Source organism: Cyanistes caeruleus, chromosome 2 (assembly GCF_971803275.1).
Source record: "Cyanistes caeruleus chromosome 2, bCyaCae1.hap1.1, whole genome shotgun sequence".
Lineage (NCBI taxonomy): Eukaryota > Metazoa > Chordata > Aves > Passeriformes > Paridae > Cyanistes > Cyanistes caeruleus.
Genome location: NC_141702.1, coordinates 17,748,555 through 17,764,645, shown reverse-complemented (window position 1 = coordinate 17,764,645; position 16,091 = coordinate 17,748,555). Strand labels below are relative to the sequence as shown.

General features: G+C 35.7%; 1 long non-coding RNA gene across 1 annotated transcript in view; it reads left to right on the top strand.

Annotated features, from left to right (window-relative positions):
* LOC147654646 (uncharacterized) overlaps positions 1-16,091 on the top strand; it is an 837,032-nt gene that overhangs the window by 557,085 nt on the left and 263,856 nt on the right. The gene's annotated exons all lie outside the window — the stretch shown is intronic.

Below are 16,091 nucleotides of genomic sequence, written 5' to 3'. Positions count from 1 at the left end.
TTTTTCCAGGCTGTAGATTGATGACTAAGCTGCAGAGAATTTGGAAATATGTAATTTTGGAGCATTTTTGCATCTCCTAAGTAAGACTTCTCTGGAGTATTTGTACTCAATCACTGGAGTTGGGAAGTTGCATTATGTGACTAAATTTCATCAGGCCTGTCTATAAATACAAAGTAAAAATTTCACACAACAGGAAAAGAAATCAAAGTATAGGAGGAATTAATATCACACTTGTCTGCTAGAGACCAAACCTTTGAAGACATAGGAATTCTCCTTTTAGTGCAGATATTAGGTTTAAACATTCAGCAAACCTGAAATACTTGACAGCAACCTGCAAAATTAATTGCCTTGTGGAAAAAACTTATTGAGTTCAACTCAATAAAAAAAAAAAAAATGTTTGCAGTAGGTCAGATACCTTTTCTCTGCCTTCAGTATATTTGAAGCTACCCTTGAGATTTTAATGATTTTTCTGGTTTTATCAGAAGATTTTTTAAGAATCATAACTAGATCTCTAAACTAAAATGTAAGACTTGATGTCTTCTTATGATCCAAATACAAAGCTTTAGTAGTCTTGTCTGAAAACTGGCATTCCTACTGGCTCAAAATGACACAGACACCACCAGTCTTTTCACACAAAACTTTTTACAGTTAGGATCTAACTTGTAAATGTTCAAAGTTCCTAAATGCTGTGAACTTCATTCTAAATCAGTAGGGAATAATATAGATACCTTATTGTTAGTGTACACAAGTGGGTCACAAATACAGTCAGTACTGTAACTACAGGCAAGGGCTCTTTTTCAACTAGAGATTAATTTACATTTGGAGAAAAAATACTTCATGTCCTTTTCTATATTTTTAATTTCTTTAGTCATAGTTGTCCATGATAATTAATTGTGAAAAATCCCTTTTCACTTGTGTTGAACTCTTAGAAACAATGAATTGCATGGTGTAATAATTCCACGGGCCAATGACATATGATGAAATCTTGGTATTTTATCTGTGTCTCTCCATTCTGTATTTTTTATCACACCCTTAATTTTTCTTCAATCTTAAGAACTGGAGAAATTCTGGATCTACCTCAACATTTTTAATAACACAATCCTAGTACATGACTGGATTTTTGACTTCTTTCTTCTCTATCCAGAAAAATTAAAGTTGACAAAATTGGAGAATATGAATTTTATAACCTGCAGTTTCAGCAAGGAATAAAAAAACTACTTGATGTTTTAATTTAAATTATTCAATTTAAGGAAGTGGAGTGTGCCCTGGAATTATATATTCAGCAAAAGTTGTTTTTTTTTCATTATTGAATATTACCAGGATTATCGATGATTTTATGAATCATAAAATATTTCATGTCATGGTACTTTTTTAAAAATATATTTGGATATATTCAAAGGGGTTTTAGAAGTGTCATTTATTTGTTTCTGTGGCTACTAAAAAAACAATGCATAAAGATTTTTCTTCATTGTCTACTCTCTTGCAAGGATTTCACATTCAGTCAATATTGATAGAAGTATATTATAATAATAGGGACTAATTAGGGAATAATACTTTAAAATATTTTTTTCTTTAGAGATTTGCTCTTATGTATGATTGTTCTTATTTAACTACATTTTACACTGTGAGATAGAATTTGAGATTTAGAGACAGCAAATGGTGCCAGTTTAGAGCTTTTACATATGGTTAACTTATACTGGAACATTTATAAACCACAATCACCCATGTTGGCCTTCTTAAGGTTTATCAGTATTATGCAGCTGTTGCTTTTCCTGGAGAGTGCCAGCAAAACATAATGAGGTTACAGTGCACTCCAAAAAGCAAAAACTTTCAAAGCAAAATCACAGAGTACTGCTGCTGAAACCTCAGTCAATCTTATTGCTTATTTATATAATATTACCCCAAAAATTTTGCCTTAGGATTTTACTTTGAAAAGTTGTCCTTTCTGGGGAGTCTTCACAACACTCCCTGATTGTTTCTCTCCAGAATTCACACCATACTGATATATTTTAAGATAGCCAAAATATGGGACTGCAGAAGGTTTTTCATCCTAAGCACAGCAGTAAAGATGGCAGAGGTTATGCCAATCCAGGTCTATTTCCTCCTTGCTTAGGTAAGATACTTCTGATTCCTGCATCTCCACTGAATGTATTGTTCAACAGGTCTGTATTTAACAACAATATACCAGTTTTACTGAGGTTAGATCCTAACTTCTGAAAGAACCATCTTCTCAACAGCTAGTTTGAATGAAAGCTGTTTGAATGAGGGGCACACCAGCTCGTTTAGCTCTGCCTTCATGTTGCCGTAACATTTGCACATGACTTGGTTGTACGTCTCTCACCTTTCACCTCAGACACTGATCTTATGAACCTTTATGCACCTCAGTGCTGAGACCCGTGGAAGTCTAAGATAGGCAATAATTCCCATCCAGCATAATTTATATCTGCATCTTTTCTGAAGCAACAGGAAATTCAGTGCTCTGTTTTGCATACACATATCTGATTTGTTTGAGATAAAAAGAAATTTATTGATTCTAGGAGATGCCAAACTGGAAATGACTCCAGAACAATATAGAGGTTTTTAGTGGTTTTATAGGTTTTTGACGGTTATTTGACTGTTTTATGATTTGAACACTTTTAATTATGTGTGTGTATTTCTGCACACACACAGTTTTTGAATTTGTGAGATGGATGGCTGGAGTAAGGCTGAGATGTACTCCTGGAAAAATTTAATCTTATTCCAACACTAGTGGTAACTTCATTCTGTTTATAGCAGTATAAGCAGAAACTATTGGGTTACCTTTTTATCGTTCATTATAAGAACTTGAGATATTTAATAATTGAAGACTATGGTAAATACGTCTCCCTATGCCCAGATCATATTTACTATTTTTTTTTTTTCTCAGAAAGTAAGTCTATTTTACAGCAGGGAGCATTTTTCATCTGTGATGTTGTAAATCAGTGAATTAACTGTATCTTTCATGCAATTAAACCTCCATCAGGAAACAGCTTTACTTTTCTAGTCTTTCTGTCATCATATGCTTAATTTAACTTTCACTGGCTTTTATACATCACTTTGCACAGCAAGACAATTCCCTGAAGCTGAAATTTTGCAGGTAACTTCCATTTTTCACAATTAAACAGTAGTATAGTGGTTTCTGATGCTTTTTTTTTTTCTATAAAATTTGTTTAATATCTTTTTCTGTAAGGAAGGGATTACAGAAAACACATTTGAGGAAAGGGAACTGAGAAAATTTCTCAGACAAATTACGCTTGTAACAGTAGCTGATGTTTGCTTGTTTGTATGTCTGTGCAGTAAGCTCTAGTTTTAGTTTTTATACTCAGCAATATTGATGTTCCACTACTTTTTCATGAAATACAGATCAGTCCCTCTCATCTTTGTTGGGTTCTAGTAGAAAGGTAATTTTGATACCATTTCATTTCCACCATCAAAATTTATTGTGAACACCAACAGGAATTGAAATATAACAATTCTTCTGTTCACTTCCAAACAAGAAACCTATTCGTGATCATTAGCTGTCATTTTTTTCAAATGTCTTAGATTAATTAATACTCCCATGGTACCAAGGTCATCAGCAAAAAATTATGACTTCTTAGTTAAATGCAACTTGTATGAAAAAATATGTCATTTCACATTGATATTAGACATGTACAATTCTTTCTTATATTTTTTTTCATGTACTATTAGTGAAACAGGCATTAAAATAGAATTCCCATGAATAAGAAACAAGAAAAATTCTGATTTTATTTCAATTCAACACAATGTAAAGCTATATTTCAAGAATAATGCAGTGCAGTAAAGCACAAAAAGAGAAAGAATTTCTAATCTACGTTTGTAATATATCATTCTGTTGTAGACTCTTCTGATTTTTCTTAGAACAAAAGGTCTTATGATTTAACAACTATTTGGGGATCTGAACAAAATAAATTGAAAATTGATGCCACAATTCAGTTCTTACAGGGCAAAGTAGAACCTCTGTTCCCTCTGAAGAAGTAGTTTTATCATATTTGCATTTTTTGATTTGAGGTTTTTCAGTAATTCCTATTCAGTGACAGAATAATCTGTTTTTATGATTTGATTTTTATTTCCAAGTTCATGGTGTTAATTTCTTTCTCCAATTCTCTTGTTATCCATGTTGATTTTTTCATAGCTACTGTCCTGAAGCCTGAAGTCAAATATTCAGTTAGCTTCTGGTCTGTACCTATAAAGTCTTAATCTCAAATCCACTGGAACTGCTTACTAGCTCAAATTCTCTTGTTTTATTTATGTTACTAAATAACCTTTAGTAACATAAATAATAATAATAATAAAAATAAATAACCTTGTTTTCATTTCCTTTGCAAGGTCTAACTCAGCTTGACTGCTGGAAATTCTCACTTTATCCCTTCACTTTTTGGCCTCCCAAGATGTAGCTTTCTTTGCTGGTTAACTCATTTTATCATTTTTCCTAGAATTTCTCCCTGTATCAAAATATGATGGGAATAGAAATAAATCCATGCACACCTTGATCCCTTCAGCTAAACTTTAATCATCATATAAACCATGATTTTGAGATAATCTGTGTCCTAGGTTAACAGAGACAACAGTGTCTCCTTCCAATATATTTAGCTGACTTTGCCAACAAAGTCTTTACCCTCTTAGGGATGTCCTGTTAAGCTTCCTCCCTCCACACACTGTGAAACTTCTTGTAGAATTAGTTGTTTTTATCCTTCAAATGAAACTGAATCAGTTTGTGATTCCATGGGCTAAGGACATTTACCTAATTACTTTCCCCATTCTCATTTAAAATCTCACTCTCCTTTCATTAAAAACCTTTGGTGCAGAAAGACATGGAAACTCAGCTGGGATTTTTTCTAACTGGGACAAATTCTATCTGTTAATAAATGGTCAGAATACCTTATTTTCCATTAGTCATATTTAAAATGTAGAATTATTAAGAGAGTCTGATGTTTCCTACAATAAAATTCTGTTTTTCATAGCTTATATTTTTTTTGTTCATACTGGAATGTGGACTTGAATTTTCCACACCAGGTGTCTGCCTCGGGCTAGTATTCCTCTTTATTGTAGCACTAGAAACAAATCCAGATGAAAGAGTTGGGCAGATTCCTATGGAGTGAAGTCTGGCCCATTTTGATTACAAAAATTTCCCAAGAGCAAGGGGACTGGGTCATTGGTGTTCCTTTGTGGAAAACAGGAGGTTAAGATCTTGAGAAATTTGTAGAAGGACACGAAATTACCAAGCTCCCTTCTCTGTGGCCACTAAATACACATTATACCAATAGAAAAAATATGAGGAACTTTTCATGCTGAATTTCCCAGCAAATTAAGAGCTAAATTAAGGTGTAGAAATGTGCTGTTGTAGACTTCAAGTTTTCCAGCTTCTTGGTGGTCAACCTGAATGTCAACAAGCTGCTACATGTCAGATTTTGTGATTATGCTGATACCCTAGTATCAGCAGTACTACTTTTATCAGTAAATAAATAAAAAAAAAGTATAACAACTTTACCACTATTAAATAAATAAAAAGCATTCTTGTGCTTTATGTATATAGTTGTAAAAAGGAATTCATTCTATTCCTAATTTTTTGAGAGATTGCTGCTTTCTAATACATAGTTAATTGCTTCAATAATTTTATATTTGGAATAGGACACAGGAAGAAAGGTTACAAGTCAGACTTGGAGTAAAACCAAACATTACATGTGTGGTGGTTAAGTGAAAATCTCCAGTCCAGTCTGCTATTTGAGGCCATGATCCTTTGAGTAATCTTGGTATATAATTCATGATTTGTGTAAAAGAGGGCTGAACTGAATTTGCACCAAATGTTTCTAATTTCCTGGAGCTGCTTTTTTTTTTTTTTTTTTTCCTAATTGATTTGCACCCTGAAGAACAGTATTAACCAAAGATTTTATTTTGTGTTTTTACTACTCCTGTTAGTCTTAGTTTTTTTAAATTCAGTTCCGTTTTCTTTAAAAGCTGGAGAAGTAAATCCTTTTAGCCATTACTAATTGGATCCGGGTTTAGACTGCAAGTTTTAGGCATGAATGAACAGTGCTTTACATATGTCTACTACATGCAGGGTTACTGACCTGAAGGCACTCTTAAATTTACACAGGTCACTGAAGTCACTAATTTGTAGGGTGCAGTCTTGCTTGTGAAGACTGGTAAAATAAATAGATTCTGCCTGTTACAAAAGTAGGATTTGACTCACTACTCCCTGCAGCATTCCTTGTAATCTCACACAAATGGTGAAAATGCAATTCTCATATACATTTTAATAAAATGTTCCTTACCAGGCAGAAGTACTCAGTTTTTTTCAGGGGGCCTGTGTGTGTACTGTGTAGGGCATTGGATCAGCATCATTTTGCACACCACTGTGAGGATACTGTCTGTACCCTGGTAAAGAGGAGGAAAAGGAGTATTTTTAGATGGGTTGTGCATTTCAAAGGGTTCCAGGTAAAACTCATCTGGTCATCCAGAATTCATCCAGTTTTAAATGAATCTGTTTTTTTCTGACGTGCATTCCAGGACCTGTACAGCAAATTCCACAAAATCCTAAACTGGAGGGTTTCTGTCTGACTTAAACTGTGATTGGCTTCAGTGTAAAGGTGAATTACAGACATGATAGATGTGATTCATGCAGTTGATATTGATCAACTATTGAAAAACTTGCTGAAAGGTTACATTTACCTATATGAGATGTTTTTCTTTGCCTGATTAGTGACCAGTGGCATTTGGGGGGCAGCAGCAGCAACTCAATTCATATTTGGAAAATTGTAACAGTAATGTTTAATTCTATGTTGATTTTCCAGAAATCTATAGACCACCCTGAACTGAAAAAAACATGAAATATATTAAACCACACACAAATGTTTTAAAAACATGTTTTAAAAATATTATTAGGTGCTACTCCATTGGAAGGTGTTTCAGCATTAACTTTTTATATACTGGCTTTGGCTGATCTTGGTTGTACTTTTTTTATAGGTTTTGACATTTTAATTTCCTATTTTATTGTCATTCATTAAGATTTTTGCTTTATTTTGCTAAATTTAAGTCTTAAACTTCTCCCTAAAAATCTGTGTAATTGTAAGTGAACTACAGGCCTGTTCCATGCATATAATGGGACATTCATGATGAACTCAAAACAAAGGATACACTTTAATCAGGCTCCAGATACTGTTTGCTGTCTGTAAACGCAGCAGTTAAATTGCAGTCTTGTCAGGAATGCAATGTCACTTCTACATCTATGTAATTTCATAAATTTTAAAACAGAGCATTCCCTAGCATGTGTGTAAGCAATTTTTATCTCTATATATATTGACAGATTATTGTCTGATGTCGTTCCGATTGGGAACGGCTATAAAGAACGACATAAACTCTCAAGGGACTTACAACACGAGAATTCTCTGGTTTATTCCTTTAGGCTTGTTTTATAGACTGGTACGTGGAAGGTACAGAAAGGAAACTCTTATTGGTTAGCAAAGTGCTACATCACCATCATTGGTCAGGGGCACTCTGCCCCCCTGACCCTCTCCTGCAAGGGAAAACAAGAGGACAGACAAACAGCACCTGGCAGTTGTTTTCTGTCTCTGAGGATTGTTTTGAAATCCTCCTATGAAGTTCTCAGGCTAGCTTCTCAGGCAGGACTGAGAGGCCATGGGCCTGCAGTTTCTGCAGCTCCCTGCAGCCTGCTCCAAAGCTAGCATCCATAGTCTGAAAAGTAGACAAGGTTTTCTAAATGGTTATTAATTACCTCCGGTTGCACAGGTCAATAGTCGACCAAGAGGCTACGTTGTTTGTCTGAAAAAATCACAAATAAGTACTGAAAAGGTAAGAAATGTAGACTCTAGGCAGCATGTGATGTGGCTTAAGAAATCCAAGGAGTTTGGAAGTGAAGTGTCATCTAACAATCGTTCTGCCTCAGAGCAAGGAAATCAACTTTTTTTTAATTTTAAATACACATATTTTAAATGGCTCCTGTTATGTTGGTTTCAACAACTTCAAACATCTCCATCCATTACATAACTGCTATAATAGATATTTTTTATACTTGAAGTTTGAATTTTCCTTGCTTGGAAGGAAAGCAATTTCCAGTCCCAGATTCACTATATGTGAATAACGTATTTACCTTATTCACAGTATGTGAATGACATATTTATCACTTTAATATTATATTTTGCCCTCAGTTCTCTCTTTTATGGACCTTTTTTTCCCAATCATTTTTCATAAATCTCAGTATATCCATTGTCCTTCTTTTTTTGTCTTTGCCTGGAGTTCTCTTCTGCATACTGTTGCATTGAATCCATCTTATACTAACCTCAGCAATACTAGATATGGACTCCCTTTCAATATGCCCTAACAGTGACAATCAAGCCTCACAGGTGGCCATATGTATCATTAATGTTCATAGAAAGAAGATTTCCCCCTTTCTGATACAACATCTCATCTTTCTGAAATCTCTCTGACCAACAAACTTTTCATCCTTTCCTCATGCATTTGATTTCTCCTTTGCCTGTTTAGTACTGTGTATTTCTACCCTTTTTTTTGTGACATCTCCATTTTTTCAAGATCATCTTGAATTCCAGTTCTGTCTTTTGAAATGAAATCATTCACAAGTTGTTGTCATTCATGAACTTTCTACATACACCTACATTATTAGTTGGAATATTGAGTAATATCAGGTCAGTCTTGTGAAGGACATTATGTAATATATTCTATCCATTCTCCAACAAGCTATTATCAAGCTTTCTGGTCAAGATTTTACAGCAGCTTTACTCAGACTATATTTTCCCAGCTGCTTTATGTGTGTCATGTGAATCTGACATCTATTACTTTCTCAGATCTTGTTATCCTGTCAAAGAAATTGAATTACATTGACATGAGTTATTCTTGACAAATTCATGTTGCTGCATTTTGTCTTTAGGAGAATACAAATTGATTGTTTAATAATTTGCTTCAGTTATCTTTCTATCAAAGAAAAGCTGACTCTTCTGTAGTTCCATGTGTCCCTTTTAACTTCCCATGCTTGTTTTCTGACTTTCTAGAACTTGTTCACCTTCCACAGACCTCTCTCATTTCTCCTGCACCTGTAAAGACTTTGACTCTATATGTACCTGGGGTGATGCTTGTCAAGTCATAATGACTTGAATCTATTCAACTTATTTAACTGACCATTACATTCTCAGGCTGGTGTTCCTCTATCCTCATAAATAATTAGTAAATTAAGCATCTGGACACAGTTAGCTTTTTTGTGAAGACTGAACCAGAGAAAATTCTAAACATTTCATGCTTCCTTTAAAAGTCCATTAGATGCTCAGTTTCCTCATTATATTTGCTTCTATTTTTCACTTTTATCTAATGTTTTACAAAATTTTCTTCCATGTATTTTATAATTGTAATATCTATTCCATGTTATGTTTTCTTTCTTTCTTCCCATACACTTTTGATATTCATTAGTCTTTAGTTTTAGTTATGTTTTTAATAATATTTTTAGTAAGATTTTCCTTGGTTTTAATTCTTAGATGAATCATATTTCATTATCTTATTATTAAAAATTACTAAAGCAAGCATATAAGACAGTCCTTATATTTTCTTAAGTAGTACAAAATGTTTTCATTGCACTTTTCAGATGATATCTTTCACAGATATAAATGCCTTACAAAATCAGTGTTGAGAGACTCACATAGGAAGCTGTGCAGTGATACAAGGCCAGCTCTCCTTTTTGTTACCTGGAGAACAAACAGAAGACATTAATTTGCTACAGATCAAGCCTGTCTGACCCCCTGATGAGAGCATCAACCTAGTGGAAGAGGCCAAAAGTTTTTAAAGGAGTACAGCAGCAGAAGATACAGTTTTTCCTGGTCTTGAAGAAATTTAAAAAAAAAAATCTAATTGCACATGGAAAGGAGAATAACTGGGCAGTGTATTTTACAAAAAAATGTTTCTGGATAAAATAAACATGATATAAAGGAAAATATTTCTAATTGTAGATCCTGTTTTCCCTGCTTTGGCTGCTGGCCTCAAGCATGAAGGTTTTTCATGCATGCTTTTCATTTGACTCTAACTGTTTGGTTCCTAACTAGTAAGTGTCCCTAAAATCAACCTTACCTTTTTAGAAAATATTTAAAAGCATAATTTTATCTCCAGTGAGGAAGTTCTGGAGCCACTCATACAATAAATGTTGAAGGAAACAGCTTTGGAGTTAGATATTCAATTGCCAATTACTTTTAATTGCTTTATATAGCTCAAGCTTTGTGGAACTGTCTGGAAATAGAGCTCAGTGTTAGATACAGATTTATTATTTACTACTAGTAATCTTTAGAGTTCCATATTCTATGTTTCACTTACATGCAACATTCTCCTTAAATTGCTTAGGCATTTTTTGTTTATCCTGACCCTGATGAATTTGGTGTACAAATTGGTTAAATGATTGTTCCAATCATTCCTAGTGAGAAAGTGTTACTGAGGCTCTGTTAAGTCTGAAAAAAACTATAGATATGTATAAAAAAAAATGCTCAAACTATCCATGTGCATCTATGAGCACTTTTCCCATAAGCTAAAGACTATTCTTCAAAGGTAATCAAACAATAAAGGTCTTCTATTTTAAATATGTAAATATGTTATATTATTACCGTATCCTTTACAAGATCATTGGTTAAATTGGAAGTACAGCAGATACAAATTTCTGGAAGTATCACAATGTTTCAGTCTTTCTTCCTAGCTTCCTCTAACATTTTTGAGCATTAAATTGTCAAGTCCATATGTTAATGTGCCAGCATTTCTCTAGACCCTACAATTTGCTTTTAGCAAAAATATTAATACTACCAGATTGTCTCAATTTGTTACTTAATATTTGCATTCTGTCATCAGACTGACATGACCAGTGGGACTATTTTAGTTAAAATATTATGTTTTGGTTTTTTTCCACAAAGGAGCAACATTTGTCCTTGTTCAAAGGAAATTTTAAACAGTTAAAAAATAAAAATGGAACATAAACCACTCAGAAGATTAATATGAGTAGTTTTCTTGGCTCTGAAAGTACCAATCAATTTCCCCTTGTTTCCTTTCACATGAAACAACCCAGCTAAAATCTGAAAAAATACACTTTTACACGTTGCCTTACAAGTAGCTGCTGGTCCAGATTTTTCTCAGCCGCCCTTCTAATACTCACTGGGCCATTAGTCCACTTTTCCCCAGGCTAATTGCCAGCACAGCCCACCTGGCTGTTTTGCAGGAGAACCACAAGTATTCAGTTAACTGAAAGAACCCAGCTAAAATGTGGCAGACACAAAAGGCAAAACAGGGAACGGCAGGACACAAAAATTTTCTTGGGTCCTTGAGTAATATTAATTTGGCAAATCTTCTCTCACTGACAGGATTACTTCTAAAGACTATGAGCAAAATATATATCTATATGTACATGACTAAGGACATCAACATAAAGCCAAATAGGGTTTCAAAGTCTGCATTTTTTTTTCTTATTTCTTCCTTTTAGTTAAAAATGTTTCTGTGTCCCTTTCACATGGAACATCCTGCAATACTAACTTCTGGTCCTGATGAGGCACTTGGTTGTTCATTGTTAGAAAAGGAAACTGGCACCAATATCCTGTCTGACATCTCAGCTTGGTAACTTCATGATTCCTGTTCTGAGTGTCCATAACATGATCATTCTTTGATCACAGTAATTACGTTTATAACTTGTGTTCATAAGTCATGCCCTGTACTTGCTCAGCACAGGCACAGAAAATGCAAACGTATTTCTGAATAGCATGTTTGGTTCAGGGACCTGAGTGGTAGCACTGCATGGGGCGCCAGGCAGGCAACGTTCTGGGGATCACAGACCACCCAAAGTGCCACTGAAGAGCTGATTTCTTCCTGTAAAGGTAGGAGCTGATTAGCCTGACCCTACAAATAGAGAAGGGCTGGTGGAAACTGTGGTGGTCAGAGGCTATCTTGGGCATATCTACCACAAATGACAGAGGTTTTAATTCTTCCCATAGTAAGGAAAAGGTCAACAAAAACTCTACCTTGTCTAGAGGACAGACTTTGTCCTATTTAGGACATTGGTTCAGAGAGTTCCCAGAAAAGTGTCCTTAACCACAAAGGGGTCCAGGAAGGCTGAATACAATTGAAGAAGGAAATCTAGAGGCACGAGAGCAAAACATCCTTGTGTACCAGAAGATGAGCTGTTGGGGAAGAAGTTCTTCCTGGCTGAGCAGGGAGCTTTTGCTGGAACTCAGGTGAAAAAATAATTTATGACATCTGAAAGAAGGGGCAGTCAAGAATACAAGGATTTTGTTTGGCCATGTAGAGAGAAAATTAGAAAAGCAAAACCTCAGCTGCAACTGAACTTGGCCACTGCTATGGAAAACAATAAAAAGTGTTTGTATAAAGACATTAACAAGAAAAGGATAGCCCAGGAAAATAGTCACCCTTTTTTGAGTGTGGGGGAGAACGCTGTAACTAAGGGTGAGAAAAGGCTGAGGTACTTTGCCTCAGTCTTTAACAGAAAGGCTAATTATCCTCAGGGCAATAAAGCTGATTATGCTCAGGGCAATAAGCCCCCTGTGCTGGTAGACTGGGATGGGGAGCAGATGTATCACCTACAATCCAAGAGGAAGTAGTTAGTGACCACTGAGGCACACAGGAGTCTATTGGGCCAGATGGGATTCATCCAAGGGATGGCATAGGGAGGGAGCTGGCATAGGAGCTTGCCAAGACTCTTTCCACCTTTGATCATCAGTCCTGGTTAATTAGGGGGGTTCCAGAGGATTGGAGATAAGCCAATGTGACACCCATCAACAGGAAGGGTCAGAAGGAGAATCCAGGGAACTATCAGCCTCTCAGGCTGACCTTGATGCTGGGGAAGGTCATGGAGCAGATCATCTTGAGTGCCGTTGTGCAACATGGACAGCACAACCAGGAGATCAGGCTCAGCCAGTGTGTGTTTAGGAAATGCAGGTTCTGCTTGACCAGTGTGATCTCCATTCAATACCAGGTGACCTGCTGGTGGATAAGGAAAAGGCTGTGGATGTCTGTCTGGACTTCAGTAAAGCCTTTGTTACTGTGTCCCACAGCATTCTCCTGGAGAAGCTGGCAGTCCATGGCTTGCACAGATGCACCCTTTGCTGGAGGAAAACTGTCTGGATGGCCAGGCCCAGAGAGTGCTGGTGAATGGTGCCACACCCAGCTGGTGGCCGGTCACTGCTGGGGTTCCCCAAGGCTCAGCGCTGTCCAGCTCTGTTTAATATCTATTGATGATCTGGATGAGAGGATCAAGTGCACCTCAGTCAGTTTGCTGACAACATCAAGCTGGGTGAGAGTGTTGTTCTGCTGGAAGACAGGATGGCTCTGCACAGGAATCTAGAACATACTTAGACATGTACACGGTATTAGCTATTCAGTTTTTCAGCTTTTTGTAAAATAATTGCTTATTTTGAGTGGAAAATACTGCAGATACTTAGCATTTTAAATATTAGAATGCTTTTTTTTTGTCCTAAACAATGCTGCAACAGATCAACTGCTGTTTTATATTCAGACTTTCTCTGCTATGTAATTAAACATACTAGTATTAAGCTTATACTTTCAAACTTCAGTGAATAAATATATACATATATATATATCGATATGTTTTTTCCAGACTTTGTTAAGGCTGGGTTCCCAGTTTCTATATCATGGCCATTACACATGGCATGCTCCACCTCAACCCTCCACCACTGACAAAGAACAGTGTTTTTTCTTCCACTCATGAAATAGTCTGGGGATCACCACAGACAGTAGTATTTCAGCCCCTCACTCAGGCTGACCTGCTGTCAAAGCACAAAAATGCATCCCAAATGAGACAGTAGAACCCACAGTTCCTCCTTGCAAGGGTTACACAGTTTTAGGCCAGTCCTGAAGATAACTATTCCTCTGAGTTGACTGTGCAGTGCCAGTAGATGGTAAGTTTTCCATCCAGTAGCTATTGTCTCCAGCTTCTGGGTTTCCAAGCAGGGTACCCAAAATCACAATTTCCTTCTCACTGTTCATCCCCATCTCCTCCCATTCTTTGGTCTTTACAAAGCCAAATGCTTCAGTGTGAAGCAGGTGTGTACACACGGGCTGTTGAACATCTGGCTAATCCTCTGTGGGGGCCAGAGAAGTGTGAAAATCCTAAAATGGGCAACACTCCAGAAAGAATATGAATCACTAGCTCTGTAAGCAAATTATTTCTGGTCTCAATTGAAATCCAGACTTACAGCTCTCTCATTCTCCTTCGGCCTCAGAAACTCAATCGGGGTATTGATTTGCCTAAGTTTAAAGTCAGTGTATGCATAATATGATTTATTTTATATTTATTCTAGAAAAATATTCATTTATACATGTTTTCACACCTTGAAACAATTATGATCCCAAGAGTAGTGGGGTTATAAAGAAAATGAATAAGAGGGAATATGTCATTTTAAGTCTCAAATACTGCTATGCATTCCTGACTTCCTTTGAAATTGTGGTGTGTGTGCATTTGAATGGGTAGTCTGCTCTTAATGTGTGACTTTGATCACACATATATATGAAACACCAGTAATTGATGCTTTCCTTCCTCATACTTTGCACAGCTTTCATCAAATTTTATTTTTAGAGAATTCTCTGTGAATCATATCCTCACATTTTCATCCTGCTAGTCCCTTGAGGATTTATTCCAGATCAGATATAAAACCAGAGGAATGTGTTTTCTGAATCAAAAAATGTTGCAGCTCACATTGGTGAAAGGTTCATCTGGAGAACATATCTCAAATGTCAGGATAATAGAAATTGAAAGGAGTAAATGCTATGGCATTTGAAATAGGTTTTGCCCAGCTCTCATGAGCAAGTGGTGAGATTTTTATATTATCAAACTGTAGCTTCACCTTTAATTTGATCTTTAATCAAAAACCTCTAGTTTTAAAGTAGTGCCCATTTAAACCATTTTTCTAAAATATATGGATCATGTTGAAGATGTGGCCTGAAATTTAAAAAGCAGGTTGTGGTCCAAACAGAACTTTCATTTCACTCCATGCCATTTCTGAAGTTCTTAATGGATAAAGTGCATAAAATGCAATGAGGAGTGTGAAAGTCAGCTTCTGTGGTGGAAGTCTTACTGGGATTCTGCCTCAGAGTTAGGAATCTCTGGTTCTTTTTGCTCGGACAGAAAATAAAATTTAGAAAATTATGTTAAACCCTCAGAGAGAGATATATGTTAAGAAAAGAGTATCTTTTCTTTCTGGAAAATGCAGAGTTATTGAGAAATTTACTACATTTATAAATCAATACATATTTCTTCAAAATTATGAAAAAATATTTCTTCAAAATAATGACAGCACTAAAAAATTAATCACATTAACTATGTATAGATATGTTCTTTAATATTTGCTTGGTTTTGCTTTGCCAGAGGCATAATAAGAAAAATGTATTTTAAGTCTAATTTTTTTAAATTTTTAAATAGGGTTTTTAGTGGAGTTGCAGAGATAGAAGGCTATTGCTTTCTTTTTAGAAACTTTTGGTAATTGGAACAGACTGTAGAAAACTTTTTCCAACTCGTAACAAATCCAGTGAGGACATGAAAAACTGAGTTAGCTGATTTATGATCTAGGAGCAAGGACTAGCAAGAATAGCAAAAAGTACATCATAGAGTAAAAGAATTATTTCTGCAACAAAGTTTGTTGAGGGTTTAAATATCTATGCAAAAGTCCTGGGACAGGGGAACTTTTGGATCTTAAAACCAGTGGGCCAAATTCATCCTTGAATTAGTAAATTTGATGTGATGAATATATTAACAACAAAGTGTCATTGGAGCCAGGATACATATTCTGGAGTATGTACTGAATCTTCACTAGATGTTGTTTTTCACCAGAGTCTTTTCTCCACTCTTGGAATGAGTATTATTAACATATGAAATATTTCACTCTTGGAATGGAAATTTTTACTATTGCACCACCCATCTCATTTCTGTTGTCCAGCAGCATCTTGCAGCCCCTTGCCTCCCTCCTAGCCACCAGAATTTCAAAAAATCTCTGCTTCTGATGTTCTTTTGCTCAACTCTGTTGTCTTCCCTCCTG